The 20185-nt window shown below is 51.0% G+C and overlaps 1 pseudogene; it reads left to right on the forward strand.

Annotated features, from left to right (window-relative positions):
• The first annotated feature begins 1885 nt into the window (after positions 1-1885).
• LOC123153675 (uncharacterized) overlaps positions 1886-20185 on the forward strand; it is a 40266-nt pseudogene continuing 21966 nt past the window's right edge.

Genomic DNA, 20185 nt, shown 5'->3' on the forward strand with positions numbered 1-20185 from the left:
TTCAATTTTTTGTTAGAACGTCACATAAGGCATGGGGGTTGGGGGGCACATGCAAAAGCTCCGTATAATGTAGACCGTGAACACATCAACTGCTCGTACTTCTCGAACGGTTGACAAAGCAAGCATGCATTCACACATCACATGGAACTGCCGTATTTTGCATTATATGATGTGGTAGGTGGAGGGAGAGACTGTTAGATATTCATCTATGTTTTTGGTGAACAAAATGCACAGCGCACATGGCCTTTGGGGTGGAGGCCACATCTTTTTCGGGTGAAAGGGACGACTGCATCGACAGATCACGCGGAACCTCCGATATGCACTGCGAGAACCACCAATCCACATACAATAGAAACCCTTTATTAACGAACAAGCACCCTTTCTATATATAGTATATCGTGAACATATCGACGCCCCTTTCCATGTGAGAGCAAAACCGACCATATTTTTAATCCCTCCGTTGGATCATGTTATATTATAGGTGTGTTGGTTTAGTATTTTTTTCAGAATTTTAGAAAACTTTTGCATCGTCGAAACCCTTAATTAGTTCTGTGGCAAGCACTTGTAGAAAATCCTACTCCTATAAAAATACTAAACCAACACACCTATAATATAACATGATCCAATGGAGGGATTAAAAAAAATACGACTGTATGTGTCCTGAAAAAAAAACAAATAGTTCAGTATATATTTATGTCGCAGTGAGCTGAAATGCTTATTATTTTTGTCGAGGACACATAGATGCATATTTTGACAATCCCACTGTTGGATCATCTTATTACATTAGAGAAATGCTCCCATATTTATTTTATATTTTTTGATAACTTTTAAACCGTTAAAAGTTCAGCGACCCTTAACTAGTTCTGTGGCAGCTATAGTAGACATAGTTTTACCTATATATATACACACATGTTATTCTATAGTAGACAGAGCAAATCACACGGCTTACTAGCAGCAATCGTTTGTGTTGTTATTGGTCTTTGCACACATTTCTGATTACGAATCTGTTTGCCGTGTATCACACACATCTTGTTCAGTTGAACCGTTTTCATTGTGTTGCCTAATCACACACAGTTCATCCTAGTGAATTGTATGCTATATATCGCACACGCCTTCATCTGACTGCTCGTTTCTTTTGTTCCTCCTCATTCTAAATAGTTAATTGAACTAAACCGTATGCCCTGCATCGCACATGCAACTAAAATCTGAACCGTGTTTGATGCATCCGTCATGGCAAAATGTTTTGCACCTTTTTTGACGGGTTTTTTACACCACTGTTTGCGATTATGGCATCGCACACAGTTTCGTCGAAGGGTCTCTGATCGTAGTGTCACGTTTGAACCATCCTGCAATAGTGCATACAAACGATTTCTTCTTATGTTCTCCGCTAGATAGGAACTTTGGAGTTATTCTTCATCACACTTTGAGGGGTGGTTATATGATCCAATTATATTAGCACTGCTGAGATATTGCACTAGCGAAAGTACGGACCCTAGGCTTCATTTTCAAGCATTGCAATACCGTTTGTGCTCCGTTTTATCAATTTCTACCTTGCTATTTTTTATTGTTCTTATTACAAAAACCAATTTCTACCACCCATATTACACTTTTATCACCATCTCTTCGCCGAACTAGTGCACCTATACAAATTGCCATTGTATTGGGTGTGTTGGGGACACAAGATATTTCTTATATTTGATTGTAGGGTTATTTGAGAGAGACCATCTTCATCCTATGCCTCCCACGCATTGATAAACCTTAGGTCATCCACTTGAAGGAAAATTGCTACTGTCCTACAAAACTCTACGCTTGGAGGCCCAACACGAGTCTACAAGAATAAAGTTGCATAGTAGACATCAGCAACCTTGGCGGCGAGATGATCGTGATGTCGGGCTTACTAGCCCCGTTGACTCGAGAACACCATGTCTACCTCCATGGCGGCAACACCATCCAAACTGTCTACACCAATGAGTTCAGCACCATCGACATGTGGATAAAATATACAGACGAGTACATGCAAGCAAATGATATGTTCTTCATCGGCATGGACATCCAGATTTGCGATGGTTCTAGTTGTCTCCTTTACTAGGTATGCCAATTGTCAGGGGTGAGCAAATCCCTGTGTGTCGGCGTCCTGGGAACGGGGGTCCCCCAACTTGCCTGCCTGCGGCCTGTGGCGTGGCTCAAGCGAGGGCCCAGCGCGACCCATCTTCATCAGCTCAAGCTTAAAGACCCTTGCGAGGGGCCAAGCCTCGCGGGGCGGACGACAAGAAGCTTCCTCAGAGGCAGCCTCATCAGGCAGGCTCGCGAGGGGGCGGAGAGATCAAGGCAGGGGTACCTCGCAAGGAACCCGTGACGCAAGCCATGACGATCGAGACCAGGTGGGCGCCGGCCTGCCCAGTGTCCTTGTTTCCCCTTTGGTGCAAAGGGGGCAAGCACAGGCCAAGGCATCAGGCAAAGGTTACCATTTCGGTGCAACGAGAACAAGACCAGCCGGACGGCAGGACGGAGGTCACCGTGGAGCCCAAGACAGCGTCATCGCCAGTGCTTTTGGCAGCCGAAGACCACCTTTTGTCAGGATAACTTGTACTAGATGTCCCCCTTCGAAATGGCCAATTGTTGGCGCCCTTCCCGCTCATTATTTGGGTAGAGGCCCAGGGCCTCTATAAATAGAGCTAGCCACCACAGAGTAGACATGATCTAGACATCTAGAGATCCCCAGAGACATCTAGACACCCCAAGAACATCGAGAGATCTAGTAGAACCCTAGCAGAGAGAGAGAGAGGCGATGAACTCACCCTAGCAGTTCAAGGCACCAACTCAAGAACACCTCTCGCGAGGTTGTTCTTCCCTTGTATTGTCCATCATCAGCCCCAGAGGCAATCCACCACACCACACACTGGAGTAGGGTATTACACCACAACGGTGGCCCGAACCAGTATAAACCTCGTGTCTCTTGTGTTGTTCATCATTTTCATCTTAGTTCGCACGAGAGGATCAAACGTAGATCGGTAGGGGAGAGATCTCCGCGCGCACCCCAGTGTTCGAACCTCAAGGGTCTGTCGGAACCCCAAACCCGACATTTGGCGCGCCAGGTTGGGGTGCGCCGGAGTCCTCCTTCCTGACAACCCGTTCTCCCCCGACATCACATCCCGCCCTCATGGCAGACAACGCGCTGCCTGCTCCAGCAACGCATGCCGACACTGGGGCCAGGGGGCTCCGGGCCTTGGCCCCTGCCTTGCGGCAAGTGTAGTGGTTGCGCAAGTTTAGGCCCGAGATGCCGCTGCGCTACGACGGCGCGACGGACCCGATGATTTTCCTGCTGGTGTACGAGGAGGCCGTCCTCGGAGCTGGGGGCGATGATCGGGTGACGGCCAACTGGTTACCCATGGCCCTCACCGGCGTCCCGCGTGCGTGGCTCCTCGACCTGCCGACGGCCTCTGTCACCTCCTGGGAGGAGCTGCGTGACCTCTTACTCGCCCGTTTCGCCGCACCAGTGCCGCCCGTCGTCGCAGCTCTCCTAGGTGGCTCCCAGGCACCGCCCTCGAGCCATCACGTCAAGCCGTTCACCCGCCGGATCAGCACCGCCTCCAAGCGCCGAGAAGCCCCCCCCGGGCTGGGTGGCACCCGAGGCCGGTCTAAACTTCGACTCGAAGGACCACCCCTTCAACCCCATTGGTTCGGGCATGCTCCCGATGTTGTGCACCCCCACCATCTGCCAAGTGGCCGTCACCAGGACCCTCATTGAAGGTGGTGCCGGCCTCAACGTGCTCTCGATGGAGGCCTTCAGCCTCCTCCACGTACCGCTGGAGCGGCTCCGACCCAGCAGGCCTTTCTCGGGCGTCGGAGCCGGTTCCACTGCCTCCTTGGGGCAGGTCCGCCTTCCAGTGACCTTCGGCACCTGCGACAACTTCCGCACAGAGCTGATCGACTTCGACATCGCCCCCATCGGCCTTTCCTACAACGCCATCCTCGGCTATCCGGCCCTGGCTCAGTTCATGGCGGCAACTCACCCGGTGTACAACCTCATGAAGATGCCTAGGAGCAGCGGCGTCCTCACCGTGTCAGGAGACACAAAGAATGCATTGCAGGTGCTCCAGCTTGTTTTCAGGGCGGCCGCGATGGCGCAGCCCACTGGCACCGACGCCCTCGAACCCAAGGGGGCTGTACTGGCTAAAAAGAAGCAGCTGTTCACCCAAGACAAGGCAGAAACCAAGCAGGTACCAGTCGATGAGGACGGGTCCGCTAGCGCCACCTTCACCATAGGGGCCAACCTCGAGCCCGAACAAGAGAAAGCCCTGATCGGTTTCCTGCTGCGAACAAGAAGGTGTTTGCGTGGGAACCTGATCAGTTAGCAGGGGTCCCAAGGGAAGTGATTAAGCATCACCTCAACGTGTGCCCCAATGTGCGCCCCGTGAAGCAGAAGGCAAGGCGGCAGTCTACTGAGAAACAAGCTTTCATCGTCCAAGAGACCCGGAAGCTAGAGGCGGCAGGAGTTTTCCGCGAGGTCCGCTACCCTGATTGGTTGGCTAATCCAGTCGTTGTGCCGAAAAAGGAAGGAAAGGAACGCATGTGTGTTGACTTCAGCAACCTCAACAAGGCCTGCCCGCAGGATCCATTTCCGCTCCCCCGCATTGACCAGATAATCGACTCCACCGCAGAATGTGACCTATTGTGCTTCCTAGATGCCTTCTCGGGCTATCACCAGATCAAGATGGCAGTAGAAGATGTGGAGAAGACGGCCTTCCTGACCCCGCGTGGAGTGTACTGCTATACGTGCATGCCGTTTGGGTTGCGCAACGCAGGCGCGACCTTTCAGCGGCTGATGCACATCGCCTTAGGCCGGCAGCTTAGGAGGAACATAGAAGCTTACGTCGATGACATTGTGGTGAATTCTCGTGAGGCAAGGACCATGATACAGGACCTGGAAGAAACCTTTGCGAGCCTCAACGAGGTGGACCTACGGCTCAACCCGGAGAAGTGCGTGTTTGGAGTCCCCTCAGGCAAGCTCCTGGGTTTCCTCGTATCCCACAGGGGCATCGAGGCCAACCCGGAGAAGGTCAAGGCAGTCAAAGACATAAGCCCACCAAGGACCCTCAGAGAAATGCAAAAGCTCACCGGGCGTGTAACTGCGCTGGGGCGTTTCATCTCCAAGCTGGGGGAACGAGCGCTGCCCTTCTTCAAGCTGATGAAGAAAAAGGGCCCCTTCAAGTGGACTGAAGAGGCCGACAAGGCATTCCAAGACCTCAAGAGGTACCTTACCAGTCCACCAGTGATGGTAGCTCCCCGTCCTCGGGAGCCCCTAGTGCTCTACCTCGCGGCCACCCCCTACTCCGCTAGCGCAGCCCTGGTAGCGGTCAGGGAGGAGCGCTGTGCCAAGGCCGTATCAACCGTCTGAACTAAAGTGAAACAGAGCCAGGAGGGCCTCGCGAATGCCGCAACCGCAGCCGGAAAGGAACAGCCGCGGTAGGAGAACGCACCCGGAGCAGGAGAGGCCCCCTCAGGCGACCAAGCACTGGGAGCTCTGTCGTCTCAAGAGACGCCTCGACCTCTGGAGGACACAAGCAGTGCCAGCACCCTCAACCTCGTCGAGCACCCCGTGTATTTCGTCAGCACAGTGCTACGGGACGCGAGGGCGCGGTACCCCATGCCTCAAAAGCTCCTCCTCGCGCTATTGGTGGCCTCACACAAGCTGCGGCACTACTTCCAAGGCCACCCCATCAAGGTCGTCTCGGCATACCCTTTGGAGAGGGTACTCAGGAGCCCCAACTTGGCTGGAAGGGTTGCTGAATGGAACATTGAGCTGCAGGCATTTTAGCTAGAATTCAGTACGACCAGAGTCATCAAGGGAGCCGCGTTAGCAGATTTTGTGGCAGAATGGGCAGAAGCGCCGGGTCTCGAGGCAGGCGAAGACCGGTCACTTTCCCCGGGAAGTGAAGCACCGGATGGCTGGGTCATGTACTTTGATGGGGCATTCTCCCGACACGGTGCGGGAGCTGGCGTAGTGCTCGTATCTCCTACCCAGGACAAACTCTACTATGCCGTGCAACTTTGCTTCCAGCATGGAGAAAAGGTCTCCAATAACATAGCAGAGTACGAAGGCCTAATAGCCGGCTTGAAGGCCGCAGCTGCCTTAGGGGTGAAGCGCCTCATCATCAAGGGCGATTCACAGCTCCTCGTCAACTTCTCCAACAAGATATACGAGCCTAAGGACGAGCACATGGAGGCTTACCTCGCTGAGGTCCGCAAGATGGAGAAACAGTTCTGGGGACTGGAGTTGCAGCATGTGCCCCACGACACCAATCAGGAGGCTGACGACATTGCCAAGAGGGCATCTAGGCGGCTGCCTCAGGAGCCCGGCGTCTTTGAGGAGCGGCTCTTCAAACCCTCGGCGGTGCCGTCTCTGTCCAGCACGGCACAACCGAGGGAGGAGCTCCCTCAGCCGCCTGCCTCGGGAGCTCCGGTCTGCGGCCCGGCATCAGGGGCACGCCTGCTCCTGGTGTTGGAGCCTCAGGAGGGATGTTGGATCCCAGAGCTCAAGGACTACCTGATGCAAGGGATTCTGCCGGAGAACGAGGAGGAGGTGGAGCGTGTGGCACGGCAGGCCACGGCTTATTGCATCCAGGATGGTGAGCTCTACAGGAAGTGGCCAAATGACGTGTCTCTATGTTGCATTTCCAGGGAGCAAGGAAAGGAACTGCTAGCGGACATACACAGCGGAGACTACGGGCACCACTCGTCGTCACGAACCCTCGTCGGCAAGGCGTTCCGCAGCGGGTTCTACTGGCCCACAGCACTCAGCGACGCCGTTGAGCTGGTGAAGGCTTGTGAGGCCTGCCAGTTTCACGCTAAATAGATCCATCAGCCTGCGGGGGGTCTGCAGACCATACCCCTCTCCTGGTCGTTCGCAGTTTGGGGGTTGGACATTCTGGGCCCGTTCCCTCAGGCGCCAGGGGGCTATCGCTACCTCTACTTCGCCGTGGACAAGTTCACCAAATGGGCCGAGGTGGAAGCTGTCCGCACAATCCCTGCAGGCTCGGCAGTCAAGTTCATCAAGGGTCTCGTGAGCCGGTTTGGGGTGCCTAACCGCATCATCACTGACAACGGTTCGCAATTCACTAGTAATCTCTTCAAAACGTATTGTGCTAACCTTGGAACGCAGATATTATACGCTTTGGTAGCACATCCCCGGAGCAATGGCCAAGCTGAACGAGCCAACGCGGAGGTCCTGAGGGGCCTCAAGGCCAGGACCTTCAAGAAGAAGCTGGAGGCCTGTGGCAGGGGCTGGCACGACGAGCTCTAGTCCGTGCTATGGTCAATCCGCACGACAGCGACCAAGCCGACTGGCGAGACACCGTTCGTCCTCGTCTATAGAGCGGAGGCTGTTCTCCCTCACGAGGTCAGAAGTCGCTCCACACGGGTCCTGGCATTCGACGAGGCTTAGCAGGACGCCCTGCGGGGGACGGATCTCGTGCTGGGGGAGGAACGCCGTCGGGAAGCCGCACTGCAAGCAGCAAGGTATCAACAGGCGCTACGACGATACCACAGCCGCAACATCCGCCCCAGGACCCTTGAGGTAGGGGATCTCGTGCTCAAAAGGGTTCTCTCCAGGGAGGGGCTGCACAAGCTCTCTCCCATGTGGGAGGGCCCGTTCAAGGTTGTTCATGTTTCCAGGCCTGGCTCCGTGCGCTTGGAGACTCCGGAGGGAGTACCCATCCAGAACCCATGGAACATTCAACATCTCCGGAGGTTCTACCCCTGAGTGAAGCCGCTGCGTTTTGGAAAAGGCCCGGTGCCTGTGAAGAAGGCGAATGCCTGTGAAGCCGCTGCGTTTTGGAAAAGGCCCGGTGCCTGTGAAGAAGGCAAATGCCTGTGAAGCCGTTGCGTTTTGGAAAAGGCCCGGCGCCTGTGAAGAAGGCGAATGCCTGTGAAGCCGCTGCGTTTTGGAAAAGGCCCGGTGCCTATGAAGAAGGCGAATGCCTGTGAAGCTACTGCGTTTTGGGAAAGGCCCGATGCCTGTGAAGAAGGCGAATGCCTGTGAAGCTGCCGCATTTCAAGAAAGGCCCGATGCCTGTGAAGAAGGCCAACGCCTGTGAAGCTCGCCGCCTGTGACACTCTCACGTAATAATGAGTGGGGCTGTACACGCCCTGGAGTCTCCAGAGTGCCGCCCTCGGGCCTCGGGGGCTCCCGCCCACGCCTAGTGGCAGCACTTAGCTCCGCGCTGGTGAGAAGACGTCGAAGACTAGAATAGGCGCCGGACGCGGCTTTCCCATTTGCTTTCTGCAGTTGGCTTGTTTATTCCCGTTTGAAGTTTTTATTGGAGTTGCTGACGTTCCTGGCTTGTGGCTCTTTGTCTTTCTCGCTCGCTCACCTCGTTTTCTCTCGCGAAGTCTCGTGAGGGAGGATCGCGGGCGCCCTCACGAGTGTTTTCTGCCCCGATCGCTTGGAGCTTTCCTTTCCGAGTCCTCTGCGGGAGCACCCCTCCCAGTCCGTGCCCCACGGGCATCGCAACACGAGCGCAGGACCTGGGCCGATCGCACCCACAGCTAAGACCATAAGTTACCCCTCCTACTGATCCTTGTAGGGCACGAAGCGCGCGAGGAGGCCACGGCCTTGGGAGGCGAGGACCGCGCCAAGCCCCACCGAGCTAAAATAGTTCCCGCGCATGGGAGCGCGGCACGAGAACACGGCGCAGAAATAGCGGAAATGGCGTGATGGTTAAACAACAACAGTTCTAATACGCCCCCACGGGGCCCTACATTACTTACTATTTTTGCGCAGGATAAGAAAGAAAACAAAACGGACGCGATTCGTCCTGCGCCAACCCACAGCGAAGGCTCGAGCTGCTCCTGGGACTCAGGCGGATCCCTCATCTCGCTTCACTGGGGCGCGACGGCGGGCTGACCCGCTACCTTCACCCAAGTGGGCGCGACGGCAAGGAGGCTGGTCGTGGCCACCGCTGGAGGAGCTGCTGCCTGAGAGGGGGTTGCTGAAGCTCGACGGACCCCGAGCACCACCGCATGTACGCTAGTCGCAATCTTCATCCTGGTCAGAGCTAGGGCTGGGCAGGCGGCCGCGGTCGTCGTCTTCAGGGCAACACCCGGCACGACGATCATCTTCCCCGAACACCCTCACGTAGAGGGTGGCGTCGCCATCAAACTTGAAGTACAGGGTGCACCACCGGCTCAGGCCACGCGCGCGGGCAAACGTTTGCCAGCCGCGTGTCAGAGCCCCGTTCCCAGAAACGGAGACCTCCAGCGATGCCCAGGAGGCCCTGCTGCAGCATCCGTCTGCCTAGAGCCAGAAGCCACACCGGGCGCTGGCCGGAAGCTCATCTGCGAAGAAACGGGGGAGCTGGAGCCTGGTGCTGGATGGGTCTGCCGACCACATGACGAACTCCGGCAGCACCTCCGCAGAGCGAAAGCGTGGCCTAGGAGGGCGCACACCCACGGCGTGCCCCCATTAGCAACCTGGCGCTCACCACTGCGCCGGGAACCGCCTCCATGGCCGCGGGAGGCCACCACGGGGACCGTGGTATACTTGCGAGGGCGGCCTCGGCCGCGCTTGGCCAGGGGGGAGTCAGGCCCAGCCTGGGGGGCCTTTCCTTTCCCTGCGGCCGAGAATCTCTTTAGAGCCATGGGAGCGACGAGTAATCGAGAAGAAGGAAAGGAGCAGCAAGGAGGGACGGGCCAAAGGGGGTCGCCCAGCCCCGTACTTATAGCCGGAGGAGGCCAACCATCGTGCACCACGATCGCGGGTAATCATGACTGGTTTCTCTGCATACAGGGACTTATCAAGTCATGTGGTCGCCGAGGCGTCGTGGGGAAGCGCAGTCGCCCACGTCCAATCAATCGCCACGCGGATCCCAAGGCCGCGGGCTGTTAGGGCCTGTGGCGCTTCATGCTTGCCCCTTCGCTTCTCTGCTAAGCCAAGCCTGCGCGCGCCTTGGGCCCGGGGGCTACTGTCGGCTTCCTGGTAACGGGGGTCCCCAGACTTGCCTACCTGCGGCCTGTGGCGTGGCTCAAGCGGGGGCCCAGCGCGGCCCATCTTCATCAGCTCAAGCTCAAAGACCCTCGCGAGGGGCCAAGCCTCGCGGGGCGGATGATAGGAAGCTTCCTCAGAGGCAGCCTCATCAGGCAGGCTCGCGAGGGGCGGAGAGATCAAGGCAGGGGTACCTCGCGAGGAACCCGTGACGCAAGCCATGACGATCGAGACCAGGCGGGCGCCGGCCTGCGCAGTGTCCTTGTGTCCCCTTTGGTGCAAAGGGGGAAAGCACAGGCCAAGGCATCAGGCAAAGGTTACCATTCCAGTGCAACGAGACCAAGACCAGCCGGACGGCAGGACGGAGGTCACCGTGGAGCCCAAGACGGCGTCATCGCCAGTGCTTTTGGCAGCCGAAAGACCACCTTTGGTCAGGATAACTTGTACTAGATGTCCCCCTTCAAAATGGCCAATTGTTGGCGCCCTTCCCTCTCATTATTTGGGGAGAGGCTCAGGGCCTCTATAAATAGAGCTAGCCACCATAGAGTTGACATGATCTAGACATCTAGAGATCCCTAGAGACATCTAGACACCACAAGAACATCAAGAGATCTGGTAGAACCCTAGCAGAGAGAGAGAGAGAGAGAGAGAGAGAGAGAGGCGATGAACTCACCCTAGCAGTTCATCGCACCAACTCAAGAACACCTCTCGCGAGGCTGTTCTTTCCTTGTACTGTCTATCATCAGCTCCAGAGGCAATCCACCACACCACACACTGGAGTAGGGTATTACACCACAACGGTGGCCCGAACCAGTATAAACCTCGTGTCTCTTGTGTTGTTCATCATTTTCATCTTAGTTCGCACGAGAGGATCAGACGTAGATCGGTAGGGGAGAGATCTCCGCGCGCACCCCAGTGTTCAAACCTCAAGGGTCTGCCGGAACCCCAAACCTGACACTGTGAAAGTTCCTCCTCAATGAGCGGTACATATTCGTTGGTGTTTGCATCCGGCGAGACATACAACTATTGTGGCCCTTGGGCTTAAGGGTCACAAATTACAAGGACATCCAAGCCGAATGGACTATTCTGGATGACACATAAAAGCCTTGGGATTCACTGGGGGAAGTCACCGAATTAATCATTGATGAATTCTACCACGAGAATAACCTGTTCAATACGGACCGTCACAAACGCAGGGCCGGAGAGCTCTATGATGAACAAATCGCGTACACGTGCATGGACGCGTATGCTTAGCGTATGGAGACGGATAGACACATCGAGCATGGTTGGATAGAAGCAAAAGAGAGGCGAGTGATGCCGGCCATTCATGAAAACATCAAGAAGATGGAGATGATGCAACGGAAACTGGGGAAGGCGCGGTATGAGAGATATTAAGAATAGATCAGTTTTATTATGATTTATGTAATTTATTTTTTGCTGAATTTGGCTAATTTATGCTGAAGTTGTGAATTCCAATGTTCTGAACATTTGTGGTATCATTCTATTAAGTCAATTATTTTACATGTCGGCTCTTAAAAGCGGTACATACTGTCACATCCCTGGTCCTGTTATGCACTAGGCTAGACCCTCATGTGAGCATCATGTTTTAATTCAAATGAAATTTGAATTGAGGAATTTTCAAAAGCCTCAGAAGACCTCTAAAAATAACCAACATTTAAATCTCATCAAATGAGTCCAAAGAAATGTTCCTGTTACTCTGTGAAAATATTGGTAAGAGGTAAAATTCAAACCAATATTTTTGGAATCACGGAATTATTTATTTTTGGGCCTTTGACTTAAACCAATGACATATTTGAGTTGAATTTATTTCTATTATATAAGAAATAAAGTTCAAATATTTTTGTAAGTTGCCTGTGACCTTGGACTAGTTCCTGAGCTCACATACAATTTACAGAAAGTTTTAGAAAAATGATTTGATATTTTAAATCAAATCAAAACCAATTGCAGAAAATAGAAAAGAGAAAGAAAGAGAGAGAGAACCCACCTGGACTTACCTGGCGCCCACCAATCGGCCCAGCGCGGCCCAACCCACCTCTTCCTTCGCCTTCCTCCCCTCGCCCCGAAGCAGCTCGGTGGCGAGCGCTGGCGACGCCGAGGCCTCCTCCCTACCTGCCTCACGCCCTCGAGACCCTTCCAGCACCACGGAGACAGCCACACGCCCCCAGGCCTCTCACTCTCTCTCCCCGAGCTCCTCTCCTCCTCTGGCTCTCTCGCACGCAGCCACCGAACACACCTGCTGCCGCCGACGAGCACCACCGCGGCCACCGTCCACCCCGTGCCTCTCCGATGAGTCCAGCGGAACCGCCATCGCCTTCTGCATCCTCTACACCAACCCATTCGACCGCAGGAGCCCTGTAGTGTCTTCCCGGAGCTCGTCCCCAACCTTCGGCCGCCAGCGAACTTTCGAGGATTCGCGAGCTCCAGCCCCTCCCCGGCCTCGCCGTTGCCTCTACCGGATCCGCTGTGAGCTCCTCTTCCATTCCCCCTCCTCCCCCCGCTCGTTCCCGCACTCTAGCCGCCCTTTTCACCGGGGCCGTGAGCTCCTCGCCGCCGGCGATGACGCAGACAAGGCCAGAGCCACCGTAGCTAACTCCCGAGCACGGCAACATGCTCCACACCTCACCAGGAACCTAACACACACACCAGCTCCCCCTCCCGTGCCCCCTAGCGCCAACCCCAACCTCGCCCGTACTCCGGCCGCCGCCACGAGCTCGACTCCGGCGAGCTCACTCCACTGCAGCCTCTCCCGCTTGCTCCAATGGATGCGCGAGAGTGCCATCTCTCTGTAGGTGGTCTCGGCCGCTAATTTGGTCGCCGGAGGACAAAATCCGAGCCTCTCCGCCGTCTCGGCCTCGCCGGCGACTCAACGCCGGCGGGATTGACCCCGCTGGGTCCATGACAAATGGGACCCGCCTGCTAATTAAGTTAGGATTAGTACTAACTAAAATTAGTTAGTTTAATTAACTACTGACACACGGGACCCACTGTCAGGTTTGACCGGACAGTGACCTGTTAACCTGCTGATGTCACACATGCGTCATGCTGATGCAGTAAAGTATTTCTGGAATTAAAATAAATCAGGAAATGATTAAAAAATTTAGAAAATAGCTAAAACTTCTAAAAATCATAGTAATTCAACCGTGACTCCAAATCAAACAAATTATATATGAAAAATTATCAGAAAAATTCAAGGAATCCATCTGTACCATTTTCATGCATGTTTGAACAATGTTTGTCCTCTGTTTTGGACAAAACAAATAAATGGCATTTAAACTCTCACATATGGAGTTTGAATTTGAATCTTGTATTCAAACCAACCCCATTTAACTTGTTGCTAGATGCATTAGCCCAAAACACATTCATATTGCCATGTCATAGCATGCATCATATTGTGCATTGCATTGATCGTGTTTCTTCTGTGTTTGCCTGTGTTGTTCCCCCTCGGTAGACGCTGTACCGATGATGTGATCGTTGACACTGATGAAGACTCAATGCTATCTTCAGAAGTGCCAGGCAAGCAAAACCCCCTTGTTCATTCCGATACAATCCTACTCTCTCGCCCTGCTCTCTTTTACTGCATTAGAACAACAACGAGTCATTTGTTACTTGTTGCGATAGCTGAACCCCTTTATCCTCTGCATGACCTGTCATTGCCACAGTAAATAGATGAAACCCACTAGTATGAGTAGGAGTTGTTTGAGCCATGTTGTGCCTACTCATTCATGTTTGTTTGTCATGCCTGCTATTGCTTAGAGTTGAGTCAGGTCTGATTCATCGGGGATGAATCAGAGGTGTGTAAACATGTCCTACTGTGTGTGAGCTAAATGGTGAACACGATTTGGTAAAGGTAGCGGTGAGAGGCCATGTAGGAGTACATGGTGGGTTGTCTCATTGAAGCCGTCCTTAGGAACTGAGTTCTGTGTTTGTGATCCATGATTCAGCTACTACCATGCATTGGGCCCTGAAATATGACCCTGCTCGACTTCTTATTCACCCTTGTCCTCTCTCCAGGAGTTGCAAGTAGTTTCTGGTGTTTGTAGTATGCTGGAGGCCGTGGACAGCGCTGACCGTAGGGGTGGGCTGTGATGCGGTAGGCACGTGGCCGGGTGTACCAGATACCCGTTAGGTATCTCGGGAACCCTGCACACATCGTTTGGGGCTGTGAGCGAAACTCCGTCCGGATCTCCTCATGGATGGAACCCGAATAGGCGATAAACCTGGACTAGAGACTTGAGTGTTTAGGTAGGTCGTGGTCTACACCCACGTCGGCTTTCGCTTGAAGTCTGCCGAGCACATGTCGTGTGCAGACGCTAAGTGGTGGAAACATGTATGAAGAAGTACACCCCTGCAGGGTTAACATCATCTATTCGAATAGCCGTGTCCGCGGTAAAGGACTTCTGGGTTGCTTATATCAGTTCATAGACAAGTGAAAGTGGATACTCTAAAATACGCAAGATAAGCGTGAGTGCTATGGATGGCGTTCTCGTAGGGAGACGGGAGCGGTTCCATAGTGGTGTATTGGTTGGTGAATATGTGGACTCGTGTGCGCCACCTCAAAAGAGTTGCTTGCAGTCGTAGTTTAGGTTAGCCACCGAGTCAAAGCTGGCTTGCTGCAGTTAAACCCCACCATCCCCTTTGTTGATAATGATGCATATGTAGTTAGTTCTGATGTAAGTCTTGCTGGGTACATTTGTACTCACGTTGCTTAATTTATGTTTTTGCAGAGAGACTTCGGTCTCGCTAGTAGTTCCGCGTGGACTTCGACGTTTAGCTTGTTACCTCAGCTACGATCTTGTGCCTCGGCAGGATTTGGTAGATAGTCAGGCTTCTCAGCCTTTTTCATTTATAGATGTCTGTACTCAGACATGATAGCTTCCGCTTGTGTTTTGACTTGTATGCTCTGAATGTTGGGTCGTAGGACCCCTGTTTGTAATATCTCGCTCCTCGAAGCCTAATGAATACATACTTGAGTTATAGAGTCATGTTGTGATGCCATGTTGTATTTGCACATATCGAGCATATTGTGTGTATGTTATTGAAATGCTTGGTATGTGTAGGATCTGACTATCTAGTTGTTTATCCTTAGTAGCCTCTCTTACCGGGAAATGTCTCCTAGTGTTTCCACTGAGTCATGGTAGCTTGCTACTGCTCCGGAACACTTAGGCTGGCCGGCATGTGTCCTTCTTCGTTCCTGTGTCTGTCCCTTCGGGGAAATCACACGCATTGACTACCGGAGCCCTGTTAGCCCGCTACAGCCCGGTTTACCGGAGTCCTGCTAGCCCAGAGCTACAGCCCGGACCCACTTGCTGCTGACTGACACGTTCGATGCTGGGTCATGGATGCCTATCCCTGTAAGTTTGTGCCACTTTAGGTTTACGACTAGCCATGTCAGCCCGGGCTCCTTATCATATGGATGCTAGCGACACTATCATATACGTGTGCCAAAAGGCGCAAACGGTCCCGGGCAAAGGTAAGGTGACACCCGTGGGAATACCGTGCGTGAGGCCGCAAAGTGATACGAGGTGTTACATGCTGGATCGATGTGGCATTGATTCGGGGTCCTGACAGCGTTGGTATCAGAGCTTGACTGCCTGTAGGATTACCAAGCCAAACTGGTCAAAGTTGAGTCTAGAAATTCTTTAGTTATATAAGGGAATTGATTGTGGGATGGAACGTAAGGCTCTTTTTACTCCTTATACCTTATGCCCTTCTGATCTGAGTCATCTTATCTTTCCTACGGGGTTAAAGAACTAGGCTTTCTCTTCTTTCTATCAGGATCACGTGTTACTAATCCGTAGACTTATAAGATTGTTGGATTTAAGCTTGAGTTCAGCTCCTACGACTTCTGTATGTTAACTGTTGATCTCAAAACCTTGGAATTGTGCTTCTGAGTGGCTATGCCACCATTTTTGTAGCATGTCTCAAATCTTTTTGAGCATTTATAGCCGTTATGCCGTCCGAGTCATCCCAGGTTTCTAAATAGTCTGATGCATTTGCAAATCCCTTCTTCCCGTTCCCGATGTCCTTTTGGTCAGATTAATCACACAAATTAGTGAGTTGAGGTACTTTATTGCCTCGACATATATGTTGGAGTTAATAATTATGACCCTAAGTGCTTAGGGGATCATCTAGTGGTCTAGCCATGATCTGTGTTTCCAGTGTGATGATTATGGCCGTCATTATCGAAAGCATCCCGTGATGCCATTTAGTTAGTAGGCATTCTATTTCTGGGTTCTGAACCCGAGATTCACCCCATTTATCTCATGTTGATAGTGTTGCTAGTTCCTTTAGGAAATTAGTAACTTTTGCATTAGTCCTCGAGGTCCATGGTATTTTCCTTCTTCCAAATACTATGAACCATTCAGGCAAAAGTTATTTGAACCAAAAGATCACAATCAGAGTACTCTTGAGGAGTTCTCCATTCATAAATCGTGACTCTGCCAGTCCTACCTCTCTGCATGGGTTATCCGGAAGAAACATATTGAACTTGGTTCGACATACTAATCTATGCATCCACAACTCAGAAAATTATATGTTCTTTGAGTTGCCCCTCTTAGTTGTCTTCTAACCCTGGTCTATCATTTGATAGTCAAGATTATGCGTGCATTCCTATTACTCTTGTGGTCCGTCAAGCCATTCTATTCCGGAATGACTAGGAGAAACAAACTCCAGTACCTTGTCCATTCCCAGGATTGGGTCTTAGCAGTCGTACTCCACAGATCAAATTGCTAATCTTGATTTTGCTCTGTTCCACCTTGGAGTATTACCATCTTTATATCAAGAATGTCATGGGAATTGCACACCATCCTATGAACTCTTGGTACAGTGATACTTCTTGCCATCATTGTTCATTCCTCGGTTTCCGTGTTTTTGTAACCGGAATGCCGACAAGTGAATCATGGTGTGTGAAATAAATACTCCTAGCAACCTTGTTGCTTGGTAGTTAAATGGACGATAACCTCATTCTTAGCGTGTTGATTATTGAATCGTCACCCTAAGGTTGATTGTGCTACCTAGTCCTTATTTCCGGTGCACATTTCGATTGATGAGTTAGGATTTTGTCAAGTCCTCGCTCATTTGATCATATCGTCTTGCCCTAAAAAGCAAGATTGTTCTCGATCTTAGTAACATATCGGTGGTTCGTGATTTTCCGAATATCTTCTCGAAAGTATCACCAGGTTGTCACCTGACTGTTATGTTGAGCTCATGATCAAGTTGGTTTATCCTGTAAACCACCCTTTCTCCAAGAATCCGTGTTGGATACCCATAAGCTAGTTGGTTAAGCTATGCATCAACTTGGAGAGTTGGAAGATAGAAGCTTGTCCGATATAGTTCATTATAAGGGATGTCTTGTATGTGTGTTGAAGAAAGTTGATATTTTCATCGACTGAACCTCGTGATCAGTTAATGGACCTATCATTTTATTCCAACCTTTGATTGGAGTATGGGCTATCATCCAATCAGACCAGAACCAACGATATTCGTAATGTTGTCTTACTCGTGGTTGATCCCTCGAGCATACACCATTATATCTTTTGGGTCTGACCAATGCTATCACTTGTTCACCTAACTATGGAATTCCTTTTAAAAGGAAACCCAGATGAATTTTTGTTGAGCCCATTGACAACATCCTTATCTCCTCCATGATCTTGTTGGACAACAAGTTAGTGTTGGAAACTTTTGAAAGCATTTTCTTCATGCTAGCTCATGAAGCATATGTTCGGATGTAAGAAGTGACTTTCTCTAATTCATGTGCATTGATGCAAGTTGCCGCCGTGAATTCGGGAAAGTTGGCTTTGCTTCCTCTGGAGTCATTCCAAGTCAGTCATGCATACGTGTGAAGTATTCTGTGGTGTGGAGACTTGCAACCTTCACTCTATATGTGTCCCTAGCACACCAAGCCACTGATTGATTTGTTCAAGGAGAAGAAGTTCCTTCTTAAGAATCATGACTTATGATAGGACTTCGCTATCCTTATTGATGGTTCCCCTCCTGAACTCGGTAGTGTTTTGTTGTAAGACTACCATGTGTTCATGCTTGTCTGGGACAATGTGTTCACATGTTGTAGCAGAACCAGCTCATGTTTTGGAGCTTGCTATCGTAATTCATTTCCCGAGAATCTTGCAACGTCATCTCGTCGATTTGTGTTGCAAACTTTCATTTTTCTTCCTAGACTCGATGAGTCTGGAATATCCTGACACCAACCAGATCTGAATCTCAGGCAGATGTGATGGCTGGAACATTTCCCAAGAACTATAATATTGGTCCCTCGATAACCGGTAAAGTGAATGTCGTGGCCAACACACCCAGCCGGAAGACCCATAATTGTAGTATCTTGATTGAAGAAGTTGGCCACCTTCCCATAAGGATTTTGCAGGATTTACTTCCGTAGTTATTCCTTATGATTTTTGTGTTTCCGAAGTCCGACCTTTACTTGATGTTCTAGATACCAGACCATTTCAAGGAATGGGATACGCTAGTACATCAAGGAGAACATTAGAAGCGGAGTGCTAAATGTTACTCGGTCGATCATCCAGATTCTGTTTCCTTGGCCTCGCCAAGGGTGAAATCTGAGAAAGTGTTATCTTCCTTTGCATCTGCATCATCCATCATCATTCATCATGGTAGCAAGTTGTGTTGCCAGGATCCTTGACACGGATATTGGTAAAATCTTGATGATTATGGAAATGCTCAAGTTCTTGAGAGCACGCACAAGCGCTAGGTGTTATCATCGACACTAACTGGGATGCTCTCAGTTTCCTCGGTTATGCTATGACCCTTTTCAAACAGTGAATTCACTCTCTATTGTTGGGTTCTTCCCCAGTTACCAGAATCATTCCCAGCATTTGCATTTTGTTCCCAGCTTGCACCGCCAATGTGCCATTCTACCATGGGTCTCTTCCATTTCCGGTGGTAAGCAAATTCATCCATTACGTTGTCTTCAACAAGGTAATCCACATCATCCAAGTCCGAGTATGCCATTCTACCGACCCCCTCCAAACGATCGCTCGAGAATTGCCTTAGGCTGGTTTAAAGAGTTTCAATGATCTCTGAATCAAAGGTAATTCTTTTTGCCACTTAAGGGGATATATCTACGAGTCACCATCCCTAAGGTGCCTCGTTGTGGTATCATGGCAACTCAACTCCTCGCTACGTTGACAATCGTTTACCACCTTCTTAAGTGTGGAATTGTTGTTTACCTAGTGAGCCCTTGTCATCTGTTCCACTCCATCCCTCTAGGTGTGTGCTTCGTGTCTCAACCCGAGAGATGGTTCTATGCCTTATCCCATGAGTTGATCCTGAGTTGTTCGACCTTCGAGAAGAATGATTCTTTTGGGGTCTTTCCTTCCTCTCGTTGTCATGATAGTTGGAGTTCTCAGAGCAAGACTTCGAGACAATGATGGTGATCAAATCAACGTTCATTTGAAGTGCAACCTGGATCATGAAGATTGTACTAGTTTGCGTTCCCCCTTCACCTTACCCTACGCTTGAATCTCGGGACGAGATTTTTGTTTAGTGGGGGTGAGTTGTCACATCCCTGGTCCTGTTATGCACTAGGCTAGACCCTCATGTGAGCATCATGTTTTAATTCAAATGAAATTTGAATTGAGGAATTTTCAAAAGCCTCAGAAGACCTCTAAAAATAACCAACATTTAAATATCATCAAATGAGTCCAAAGAAATGTTCCTGTTACTCTGTGAAAATATTGGTAAGAGGTAAAATTCAAACCAATATTTTTGGAATCACAGAATTATTTATTTTTGGGCCTTTGACTTAAACCAATGACATATTTGAGTTGAATTTATTTCTATTATATAAGAAATAAAGTTCAAATATTTTTGTAAGTTGCCTGTGACCTTGGACTAGTTCCTGAGATCACATACAATTTACAGAAAGTTTTAGAAAAATGATTTGATATTTTAAATCAAATCAAAACCAATTGCAGAAAATAGAAAAGAGAAAGAAAGAGAGAGAGAACCCACCTGGACTTACCTGGCGCCCACCAACCGGCCCAGCGCGGCCCAGCCCACCTCTTCCTGTCGCCTTCCTCCCCTCGCCCCGAAGCAGCTCGGTGGCGAGCGCTGGCGACGCCGAGGCCTCCTCCCTGCCTGCGTCACGCCCTCGAGACCCTTCCAGCGCCACGGAGACAGCCACGCGCCCCCCCAGGCCTCTCACTCTCT

Source organism: Triticum aestivum, chromosome 7A (assembly GCF_018294505.1).
Source record: "Triticum aestivum cultivar Chinese Spring chromosome 7A, IWGSC CS RefSeq v2.1, whole genome shotgun sequence".
In the NCBI taxonomy this organism is placed as follows: Eukaryota; Viridiplantae; Streptophyta; class Magnoliopsida; order Poales; family Poaceae; genus Triticum; species Triticum aestivum.